The 12,885-nt window shown below is 45.4% G+C and overlaps 1 protein-coding gene across 1 annotated transcript in view; it reads right to left on the bottom strand.

Moving 5' to 3' along the window:
- The window catches only part of LOC124722965 (metal cation symporter ZIP14-like), a 214,037-nt gene that overhangs the window by 82,524 nt on the left and 118,628 nt on the right, over positions 1–12,885 (bottom strand). The window lies entirely within an intron of this gene.

Genomic DNA, 12,885 nt, shown 5'->3' with positions numbered 1-12,885 from the left:
TGCATCAGCGGTTGATCCTTCCATGCCTGCCACGCCGTGCTTGTCATGTGGCCATACAGATTACATGCCTGCAAGGACTGGATACTATGTCTTGACTACACAGCTACTGGCTGTTCAACGCAACACATCGCCCATCACTGAGGCACAGTTCGCACCAGTGAACACTGTGCAGAATCCCTGTACATTTCATGCCTTTCCTACAGCCCCACAAGCACTGGCCCCTGGTCATTTTCTGAAGCTGCCACTGTTACAACCAGACAACCCATTGACGTAGTTTAGCTTGGTGGACAACATGTTGGACAAACATGGCAATGCGGATGACAACACTCGTTTTGTGTATTTAGTGAACCACCTGCACGACCACCCCGATCTCATCAGTGACTTGTTGCTGAACCCACCCAAGAGCAACAAATATGCCTCTGCTCATGCATTACTCATTGAGCACTTCTCTTGTCTGCCAGCCGATACAATTCACAACACAATTTACGATGAGACTTTAGGCAACAGAACACCCTCACAGCTGTGGCGACGCTTGCGTGCACAGGTCAGTACAGAGATCTTCCCAAACTTAGTGCTCTGGGCATTGTGGTTGGTGAAGCTGCCGCAAGAACTACAGTTACATTTGCTTCCACATACCGCAGCGTCACTTGAGGATAAACTACGGTTGGCAGACCAGGCATACGCCATTATTCGACACAGCCACCTCCCACCACGCAGCACAGTGCCTAATACCACTGAGGTTGGTAATCCTGTGATTATACTTCCACCGTCGGGCGGTAGAAGTCAGGCACGTGTGTATCACAGACAGCACACAGAACAGCAGCCATCTAGCGGTCAAGACCTGGAACCGCCAGCGGTTCGGCAACAGCCTCTCCCAACCCCAACCGGGCTAGCGCCTGCCTGCCCTGCCTTCCCCTCGCCTGACGCTGCGGCTGGTGGGACGAGTACAGCTGACTCACGCATATGCTGATTCCACTCCACTTTCAGGGACACTGCTCGCAACTGCCACCCGCCCTGCACGTTCCCAAACGCCACACGTGGGCCACAGTAGGCGTCACAGCCCGCGGATATATGCAGGGGCGCCCACAGATGTTGCATTCCGTCAGATCCCTCATCTCATGAGGATGTCTGTACCCCTTGGATTTAGGTTCGCGCCGGTATTTTCTCATCGATACCGGAGCAGACGTTAGTGTCATACCTCCCGCATTTTCTGTAAAGGACACGACACAAACCAAACTGTCCCTTTGAGCAGCAAATAAGTCAACACGTCGTGTCGATGGTTTGGCCAAGTTACCTATTGAACTCATAACTGGCAAACAGTTCACTTGGTCCTTCTACATGGCTGACATCGAAGATCCAGTTTTAGGCATTGACTTCCTTTTCCACTTCGGACTGTCTCCAGATCTTTGGTCAGCCACATTATTGCACCACGCCTTGTCCACTCATATTGCATGTTCAGTTGCCTCTTCGGCCCCCCCTCCCCCTCAGCTTCCTGACGACTTCGACACAGCTCCCATCGAGTGCTCTTCACTGGCGGTCAGCCTCACAACTTCCATTGCCCAGCTCCAGCCCGAAGGCCCTGCAGTCGACGATCTCCATGCTCACAACATCGAACTGAACCAGGCCATATTGTCGGCTACACAAGCCCTCACTGAGGCACGATGCCTCGTACAACGCCTGTGAATGCCACCACCATCCGACACTGGAGATGCACCTTGGGGAACTTTGTTGCCACCGACACAGACAGCTTCCCCAGCACATCAGGTTAGTGACTCTCGCGTGCAACCAATTCCCGTTCACAATGGGCCCCGAGCGAGTTCCCCAGCCAAGTTGAACACTATCATCATGAATGGCATGACACACAAAATTGTCACGACAGATGGGCCACCAGTGCATCATAAAGCACGCCGATTGCCACCACATAAACTATGCCTCGCTAAAGCCGCAGTGGAGGAACTTCTACGGGCAGGTATTGTTCGTCCATCGGACAGTAACTGGTCCTTGCCCATACATTTAATCCCCAAAAAGGACGGCACAGTGCACCTCTGCAGCGACTATCATTGCCTCAATGCGCAGACGGTATACTTCACATACAAGACTTTGTGCAAGTACTTAGCGAAGCACGCATCTTCAGTGTCTTGGACTGCCGCACGGCATACTTACAGGTACCAATGGAACAGAGTGACATACCAAAGACAGCAGTGATCACACCTTTCGGCCTGTACAAATTTCGTTACATGCCTTATGGTCTCAAAAACGCGGCCCAAACTTGGCAGTGTTTTATAGACTCACTTCTGTTTAACTGCACATATTGCTACGCATACCTTGACGACATATTAATTTTCTCCCCCTCAGAAAGGGAACATGAACTCCACCTGGCCATGATACAGTACTTATTGACATGTAACGGAGTCGAGATCAATAATGACAAGTCACAACTCCGCTGTCACTTTTCTGGGGTACACCGTCTCCTCGGATGGTATATGCACCCTGCAGGAGCGGGTTGACTGCATTCGCGATCTACTTCTCCCAGTGTCGTTTCGCGAATTACGCTGTTTTTAGGAACTGTCAATTTCTACCATTGTAACCCGCCAATGGCGGCAGCAATTCAAGCCCCTTTGACTGATGCATTGGACGGGAAACAAACATCTGGCAGTCGCCAAGTACAGTGGTCTGATAACATGGTGAGAGTTTCTGAAGACCTTAAATCAGTGTTACCACGTGGTGTCACTCTCGCCCACCCTTTGCCAGATGCCTGCGTCTCTATTACAGCAGATGCAAGTGATTTTGCAATTGGTGCAGTCCTCCAACAGCATGTCAATGACACGACTCAACCACTTCAGTTTTTTTCCAAAAAACTATTTACAGCTCAACGTAAATGGTCAGCATTTGACAGAGAACTGCTCGCAGTTTATGAAGCTGTAAAATATTTCTGCACAGACATCGAAGGAAGGAATATAACAATTTTCACAGACCATCGCCCCCTCGCAGAGGCTATCTGTAACCCCGCTGCTGACCTTCCCCCACGTTGGTTTCAGCAAATGGACTTAATTTGCCAATACACAACAGACATCCGTTACACTCGGGTTTCTGAAAATGTGGTGGCTCCTATCACGTATCACTGCAATTTCGTCCCCCATTAATTTCGACGAATGGGCCCACTTACAGGACAATGACACCGAATTGCACAACCTCCGACAGGATCCAGATACTTCCCTTCAGATCGTTTCGTGCAACCTACCGGGCTCGGCCAGGCCACTGTGGTGTGATGCATCCATGGGCACCACCCGGCCTATTGTTCCCCCCCCCCCCCCCTCCCCTCCTGTGCTGCGTCGCCAAGGGTTCACTACTTTACATAACTTGGCACATCCTGGTGTTAAGGCTACTATGCGCCTGGTTACAGAACACTTTGTGTGGCCAGGTGTGAAGGGGGATTGTCGTACTTGGGCTCGTGCTTGTTTACAGTGCCAGAACAGCACAGTCACCAGGCACACACAACCCAGTCTAGGTAAATTCGACATCCTGAAAGGCCGCTTCCGACATGTACATGTACCTCGTAGGACCGTTACCCATGTCTGATAGTTTCAGGTATATCTTGTCCGTCATTGACCATGTTACCCATTGGGTGGAGGTAATACCCCTGCAGGACATCACAGCAGATTCCGTAGCATGCACATTCGTATCTCCCTGCTGCCGTTGGATAAGCAGCTGCAGCAGCAAGTCGTATACTCCTAGCTCACTCATTTGTTACATAGTTTAATTCTTAATTTCTTTGCGTGTTTTTGGTACTTGCATTGTTTAATTCATAAATTTCGAGCGTATTATAGTATTTGAGAGTTGTAGCATCGCGTTTTAGTACCTGAATAGTGTAAAATAGCGTAGTCTCCTTCCGCCACCGAGCAGTGTGTCAGCAGTGCGCAAGTAGCAGCATTACTGCATTTACTAGGCGGTCTTGTATTTTAATATCCGTTTAAATTTTGTGTCGATTTGTTTGCACTCTCTGTAGATTAGTTCAGACAACAGTTTTTAGTATGGATAGGGACTGCAACTGCTGTGTTCGGATGCAGGCTGAGTTGGCATCCCTTCGCTCCCAGCTTCAGGCAGTGTTGGCTTCGGTCACACAGCTTGAGGCTGTTGCCAATGGGCATCACTGTGGGGGTCCGGATGGGGGTTTGTCGGGGACGGCCAACTCGTACCACGCATCCCCCAATCGAACTACGACTGTAGTTGCCCGGGATACTGCCCACATTGAGCCTGATCCCTCACCTGTGGTAGAGTGGGAGGTCGTCTCAAGGTGCGGCAGGGGGCGAAAGACATTCGGAGGGCTGAATGGAAGGCCTCTCCAGTTTTTCTGACAAATCGGTTTCAGGCTCTGTCTCAGGCTGATACTGATCTTCGGCCTGACATGGCTGCTTGTCCTGTTCCAGAGGTTGCCCCTCAGTCTGCAAGATCCGGGTGGTCGCAGAGGGTGGGCTTACTGGTAGTTGGGAGCTCCAACGTCAGGTGCGTAATGGGGCCCCTTAGGGATATGGCAGCAAGAGAGGGGAAGAAAACCAATGTGCACTTCGTGTGCATACCGAGGGGAGTCATTCCAGATGTGGAAAGGGTCCTTCTGGATGCCATGAAGGGTACAGGGTGCACCCATCTGCAGGTGGTCGCTCATGTTGGCACCAATGATGTGTGTTGCTATGGATCGGAGGAAATCCTCTCTGGCTTCCGGCGGCTATCTGATTTGGTGAAGACTGCCAGTCTCGCTAGCGGGATGACAGCAGAGCTCACCATCTGCAGCATCGTCAACAGGACTGACTGCGGACCTTTGGTACAGAGCCGAGTGGAGGGTCTGAATCAGAGGCTGAGACGGTTCTGTGACCGTGTGGGCTGCAGATTCCTCGACTTGCGCCATAGGGTGGTGAGGTTTTGGGTTCCGCTGGATAGGTCAGGAGTCCACTACACGCAACAAGTGGCTACACGGGTAGCAGGGGTTGTGTGGCGTGGGCTGGGCGGTTTTTTTAGGTTAGATGGCCTTGGGCAAGTACAGAAAGGGCAACAGCCTCAATGGGTGTGGGGCAAAGTCAGGACATACGGGGACCAAGCAGCAATCGGTATTGTAATTTTAAACTGTCGAAGCTGCATTGGTAAAGTACCGGAACTTCAAGCACTTATAGAAAGCACCGAAGCTGAAATCGTTATAGGTACAGAAAGCTGGCTGAAGCCAGAGATAAATTCTGACAAAATTTTTACAAAGGTACAGATGGTGTTTAGAAAGGATAGATTGCATGCAACCGGTGGTGGAGTGTTTGTCGCTGTTAGTAGTAGTTTATCCTGTAGTGAAGTAGAAGTGGATAGTTCCTGTGAATTATTATGGGTGGAAGTTACACTCAACAACCGAGCTAGGTTAATAATTGGCTCCTTTTACTGACCTTCTGACTCAACAGCATTAGTGGCAGAACAACTGAGAGAAAATTTGGAATACATTCCACATAAATTTTCTCAGCATGTTATAGTCTTAGGTGGAGATTTCAATTTACCAGATATAGACTGGGACACTCAGATGTTTAGGACGGGTGGTAGGGACAGAGCATCGAGTGACATTATACTGAGTGCACTATCCGAAAATTACCTCGAGCAATTAAACAGAGAACCGACTTGTGGAGATAACATCTTGGACCTACTGATAACAAACAGACCCGAACTTTTCGACTCTGTATGTGCAGAACAGGGACTCAGTGATCATAAGGCCGTTGCAGCATCCCTGAATATGGAAGTTAATAGGAATATAAAAAAAGGGAGGAAGGTCTATCTGTTTAGCAAGAGTAATAGAAGGCAGATTTCAGACTACCTAACAGATCAAAACGAAAATTTCTGTTCTGACATTGACAATGTTGAGTGTTTACAGAAAAAGTTCAAGGCAATCAGGTACGTGCCGAGTAAAACTGTGAGGTGAGGGATGAGAAAAACCCACCGTGGTTCAACAACAAAGTTAGGAAACTACTGCGAAAGCAAAGAGAGCTTCACTCCAAGTTTAAACGCAGCCAAAACCTCTCAGACAAACAGAAGCTAAACGATGTCAAAGTTAGCGTAAGGAGAGCTATGCGTGAAGCGTTCAGTGAATTAGAAAATAAAATTCTATGTACTGACCTGACAGAAAATCCTACGAAGTTCTGGTCTTACGTTAAATCAGTAAGTGGCTCGAAACAGCATATCCAGACACTCCGGGATAATGAAGGCATTGAAACAGAGGATGACACACGTAAAGCTGAAATACTAAACTCCTTTTTCCAAAGCTGTTTCACAGAGGAAGACCGCACTGCAGTTCCTTCTCTAAATCCTCGCACAAACGAAAAAATGGCTGACATCGGAATAAGTGTCCAAGGAATAGAAAAGCAACTTGAATCACTCAACAGAGGAAAGTCCACTGGACCTGATGGGATACCAATTTGATTCTACACAGAGTACGCGAAAGAACTTGCCCCCCTTCTAACAGCCGTGTACCGCAAGTCTCTAGAGGAACGGAAGGTTCCAAATGATTGGAAAAGAGCACAGGTAGTCCCAGTCTTCAAGAAGGGTCATCGAGCAGATGCGCAAAACTATAGACCTATATCTCTGACGTCAATCTGTTGTAGAATTTTAGAACATGTTTATTGCTCGAGTATCATGTCGTTTTTGGAAACCCAGAATCTACTATGTAGGAATCAACATGGATTCCGGAAACAGCGATCGTGTGAGACCCAACTCGCTTTATTTGTTCATGAGACCCAGAAAATATTAGATACAGGCTCCCAGGTAGATGCTATTTTTCTTGACTTCCGGAAGGCATTCGATACAGTTCTGCACTGTCGCCTGATAAACAAAGTAAGAGCCTACGGAATATCAGACCAGCTGTGTGGCTGGATTGAAGAGTTTTTAGCAAACGGAACACAGCATGTTGTTATCAATGGAGAGATGTCTACAGACGGGTAAGTAACCTCTGGCATGCCACAGGGGAGTGTTATGGGACCATTGCTTTTCACAATATATATAAATGACCTAGTAGATAGTGTCAGAAGTTCCATGCGGCTTTTCGCGGATGATGCTGTAGTATACAGAGAAGTTGCAGCATTAGAAAATTGTAGCGAAATGCAGGAAGATCTGCGGCGGATAGGCACTTGGTGCAGGGAGTGGCAACTGACCCTTAACATAGACAAATGTAATGTATTGCGAATACATAGAAAGAAGGATCCTTTATTGTACGATTATATGATAGCGGAACAAACACTGGTAGCAGTTACTTCTGTAAAATATCTGGGAGTATGCGCGCGGAACAATTTAAAGTGGAATGATCATATAAAATTAATTGTTGGTAAGGCGGGTACCAGGTTGAGATTCATTGGGAGAGTCCTTAGAAAATGTAGTCCATCAACAAAGGAGGTGGCTTACAAAATACTCGTTCGACCTATAGTTGAGTATTGCTCATCAGTGTGGGATCCGTACCAGATCGGGTTGACGGAGGAGATAGAGAAGATCCAAAGAAGAGCGGCGCGTTTTGTCACAGGGTTATTTGGTAACTGTGATAGCATTACGGAGATATTTAACAAACTCAAGTGGCAGACTCTGCAAGAGAGGCGCTCTGCATCGCGGTGTAGCTTGCTCGCCAGGTTTCGAGAGGGTGCGTTTCTGGATGAGGTATCGAATATATTGTTCCCCCCTACTTATACCTCCCGAGGAGATCACATATGTAAAATTAGAGAGATTAGAGTGCGCACGGAGGCTTTCAGACAGTCGTTCTTCCCGCGAACCATACGTGACTGGAACAGGAAAGGGAGGTAATGACAGTGGCACATAAAGTGCCCTCCGCCACACACTGTTGGGTGGCTTGCGGAGTATAAATGTAGATGTACATGTAGATCCTCCTGGATAGCTCGATTTGGCTGCCCTACATCCATCACCACCAACCAAGGAAGACAGTTTGAATCCCTGCTGTTTAACAAACTCTGCGTCCTATGTGGGGTGGATGGATTCTGCACTACGGCTTACCACCCTCAGAGCAATGGACTGGTTGAGCGGTGGCACAGGACCCTTAAAGCAGCACTCATGTGCCACGGTGGTGAATGGCACGACGCCCTTCCCTGGGTTATGCTAGGAATACGCACGGCTTACAAGACAGACCTCCAGGCTTCACTCGCAGAGACCCTAGTTCTCCCTGCAGAGTTCGTCAATGATGGAGCAATCGCCGATCTATCTGACCTCCCCACACTATTTGAGCATGTCCGGACACACATAGCTGCGATCTACATGCCTCCTCCATGACCACATACCCGTCCTCGGGTGTTCCTGCATTCGGCACTGGACTCTTGCGAGTTCGTTATGTTACGGGATGACACAGTCAAATCGGCATTACAGCCACCTTACTCTGGCCTGCATCGAGTAGTGGCTCGCATGGACAATACTATGGACATTCTCGTCAGTGGCTGCCGGCAGACAGTTTCCCTCCAACGCGTGAAACCAGCCTGGATGATCGAGGAATCTGTAACACACACCCCCGAGTTGAGTGTTCTTCCATCAGGTGACAACCCCGATCTCACACAGACTGCCCACTCCCCTGTGCCCCACCATGAATGTATGAGCCTACACCTGTGGGCAACTCAGTGGTTGTGTGTGATGATACTCTACCCTCGTTTCACACAGGCACTGCGTGTGACAATCCACAACCTCAGGCTGAACCACATGTTGCGTGTGACATTACCCCGTCCCAAGTGTTGGTACCCAATACCCCCAACAGAGTGTTCCAGTGTTTCTCCTGAACTACGTTACTTCCCCCCCACCCACCCCCCCCCCCCACCCCCCCCTAGTGCCCCCTACATCCACTGTCGATGAAATTTGCATCACAATCAACGCCTCTGAGTGCCCACACGACGAGCTTTCCTTGCAGCTCCACGAGGGATCCATCTTCGTCCTCCGCATAGGGAACACTTCACGTGGGTCCACACCCACGTCACATATCACCATCCTGTGCACAGTCCCTATCCCAAATGGGGTGGATATGGCTGCCATAGCTGCAACATTCAGCACCGACAAGATGCTCAAGATTCGCATCCCCTCTCCACCGGTACTGCAATGATGACATCTATACGAGCACTAGTCCACCCTGCACAGACAGTATGGACTCGTAGCACACACTGCTATCAACCAGCGAGCATCCCACAATGCCATTACACAGGAAGACACCCATGTCCTGCTCCCAGTGCTCCGCACTCCCGGGGAGGAGGGGGTCTGTTGTGACGACAGTCGACTGCCAGTAACTTCACTGGCGAAGTCCAGAGTAAATGCTCTTTGGAGACGGGAGTTGTTTGATTAGTCCCATCTACTACTTGACGGAGTGATACACGTGTCGTGAATTTCTGCAATGTTTTTATTGTGTTCTCTGTAATCATACGAACCTTAATAAAAGTGTCTTATTGCAATAAGTTGGAGTTTTCTGTGCATGGCCTGTCGCTACAGCCAAAAAACCCACAACCTCAAATATTATATATTTAATCTATAAAATAAGAAAAGCTGTTTTGTTGGAGGTGAAATGCCCTTGCATTCCCTTGACACATAAAATGATTTACCCAATGATTCACAGAGAAAACTCAGCTTACATGGAATACACTACATGCTGCACCTTGACATCTTACCAAATACACAAAACATTGCCATAGGAGAAACTAATGATAACAAAAAACTAAATGAGAGTTAAAACCTTAATTTTTCGATTTTTAGTCAGTCATCAAACTGCTCTCTTTAAACGTATGTCTTTCAGTTGATATAGCTAAAAAAAATGTGTCTTGCCTTTTACTATCACTCTTATCATATAAAACCAGACTATGTGGGTATATATGAGATAATAAACGGTAGGCTCATGATGTTAGTGGTTGGATGAATAGTAAAGAGAATCTGGCTGTTGAAGTGAAAAGTTTTCAGCACTCGTTTGTATCTAGTGCTCTCCTTCTGTGAGTATAATTGTTGCTTTTCAGTACAGATAACTGTTACGAGTACACATAATGTGTGCTGTGCTAATATAAGGGGAAGTAATACAGTGTAACCCACTGTCAACTTATTGCTTATGTTGCAGAGAGCACTTTATATTCTTACTCAAATGATGAATTTTAACTGTCAGAAACTTGCATCCTCATTTTAGCAGATTCAGGTTACATCTGTTATTGTTATATGCTTTGCTTCTGGCTCAGATCTGGTTGAAATTTGCTCCTCAAAGTAAAAACTAAGCAATGGGATGCATGAGACCATTGAAGAAGATTGAAATTGTCATTTAAAAGTGCTGAACTGATTAAATTAAATACATATATTCTGAAAAAGCTCTATGAAAAGAACAATGCCTCATAAATTTTGGCCTTATGTTCTGGGTTGTCATTTAATAGTCTACAGGTGGCTAATCCTGGAATTCTGAAGATTTATTTAAGTGTTTTTCTACTGTCTAGGCAAAATTAGTCCAAAGAAAAATTATGAGCTGTTGTATGCTATGCAGATAGTAAATGGAAAACTTTTTAGTTCCCATTACAAACAAAATGTTGCTTGCAGTGCCATATAATATGTCAAGTTGATAGATGACCCTAAACTGTTCATATATGATTTTTATTTTAACAATATTTATTGACACTGATACCAAAACTTGGGTACCTAATATCTTATTGCACACACCTTATTGAAATTATTAAATAACAATTTTGTAAAAGGCAGGTCACATATTAAATTTGAGACTTAAGTTTAAGCAATTTTTGCAAGTAGTATGAGGAACAAGAATGCAGCATTAACTAAACACTGCATATGGTGACATTGTGAGTGATTTTGTTACTTCTGTCATCTAGCACACATTGGACTGTCTCTTATATTTATTGAAAGCATTTTGATGTAACAGTGGATCATATAGACAGTCCAAGCATGATTTATGACTGTCTAACAGACACTCAGTGATCACAGAAGTGCAATTTCGTCAGATAAAGATATGTTTGGAGACTGTGGATGTAATGTGATGTTAACTATTGATGGTGTGCAGCAGCAAACAACCTCAAATTGGTTTTGGTTTACTTTTGTTGAAAAAGTTCCATTGCTGGTTTATATACAAAAAGTATTGTTACCAGTTTCGAATTGATATAAAACATCATCAGACAGCTTGCATGCTTTCATCAAAACACATTATGTTGGTTTACAGGTTATCTGCTTAGTGCCAACACAAATTCACAGCTACAAAAGTGAAATGACGATAGTTGCTCTATCATATTCACATTGTTTGTATTTTTACACACATATTATAATGAAAACCAATGTATGTGTGTGTGTGTGTGTGTGTGTGTGTGTGTGTGTGTGTGTGTGTTATAGAGAGAGAATACAAACAACAACATAAGTATGATTCATTGGAGAAAAATTGCAAAAAAAATGTTCCAGGTGCACGTTTCATGTAAGTTGCAATGAAAGTTGTAATGCAAACATCACTGTTACACTTTCATAGTTGTGAATTATAGTCTATTCTAGGGCAGCTCATATGTAAAACAACATTAACATATGTTTTGATGAAAGCATGCAAGCTGTATAATGATGATGAATTGTATCAGTTCAAAATTGATAATGATACTTTTTCAGTACAAACTGGTGATAGTAATATTTCAATAAAGTAACCAAAATCGGTTTTGGCTTGTTTCTACTGTGCAACATCAGCAATTTAGGTTTTAGAAGTGTTGTCCCCTCCTAATGGCAGCAGCAACCAGCCAAGACAGAAGCAGCAACAGGGAAGTAACCTATTTTATGACTTTAACGAGTTCCTTACCAGGAACGAATTGTATAATTTCATCTGTGTAGTTTGATAGTTTAGTTTCTTGAGTTTCTAAAAAGTACTCCATTTATTCTGTGCATAGCATACAACAGCTCATAATTTTTCTTTCTGCTTGACACAGGCCCATTGATTAAATACCTAGGTATAACACTGAAAAGCAATAGAAAATGGTATGAGCAAGTAAGGATTGTGGTAGAGGAGGCAAATGATTGACTTCGGTTCATTGGGAGAATTTTCAGAAAATGGGGTTCACCTGTAAAGGATAATGCATTGGGAGAATTTTCAGAAAGTAGGGTTCACCTGTAAGTGATATTGCATATAGGACACTAGTGCGATCCATGCTTGAGTACTACTCAAGTGTTTGCGATCCGCATCAGGTCAAATTAAAGACACATCAAAGCAATTCAGTGGCAGGTTGCTAGATTTGTTACCAGTACATTCAAACAACATACAAGTAAATACAAGTAAGTACATACTGGCAGAAGTAAAGCTGTGAGTACTGGGCGTGTGTCGTGCTTCGGTAGCTCAGATGGTAGAGCACTTGCCCGCGAAAGGCAAAGGTCCCGAGTTCGAGTCTTGGTTGGGCACACAGTTTTAATCTGCCAGGAAGTTTCATATCAGTGCACACTCCGCTGCAGAGTGAAAATCTCATTCTAGAAACATACAAGTATTATGGAGATGCTTTGAGAAATCAAATGAGAATCTCTGGAGAGAAGGTGATTTTCTTTTTGAGGAACGGAACACTATTGAGAAAATTTAGAGAACTGACATATGAAAGTGAGTGCAGAATGTTTCTGCTGCCACCAACATACATTCTGCAGAAGGACCATGTAGATGAGAGAAATTAGGGTTTGTATGGAGACATATAGCCAGTCATTTTTCCCTCAGTCTATTTGTGAGTGGAATAAGAAAGTAAATGACTAGTAGTGGTTTCAGGGTATCATCTGTCATGCACCATATGTTGGCTAGTGATGCATGTATATGGCAGGCAACACATTAGTATTGTCTGAGAATTTGTAAATCTCATGTAGTGTGTCACTGTTTTGTTTCTGGTGAGTCAAGTTATTGAATTAAATTTGAAA

Source organism: Schistocerca piceifrons, chromosome X, assembly GCF_021461385.2.
Source record: "Schistocerca piceifrons isolate TAMUIC-IGC-003096 chromosome X, iqSchPice1.1, whole genome shotgun sequence".
NCBI lineage: Eukaryota > Metazoa > Arthropoda > Insecta > Orthoptera > Acrididae > Schistocerca > Schistocerca piceifrons.
Note: the sequence above shows the minus strand (reverse complement) of the source record. Positions and strands in the feature narration are given on the sequence as shown.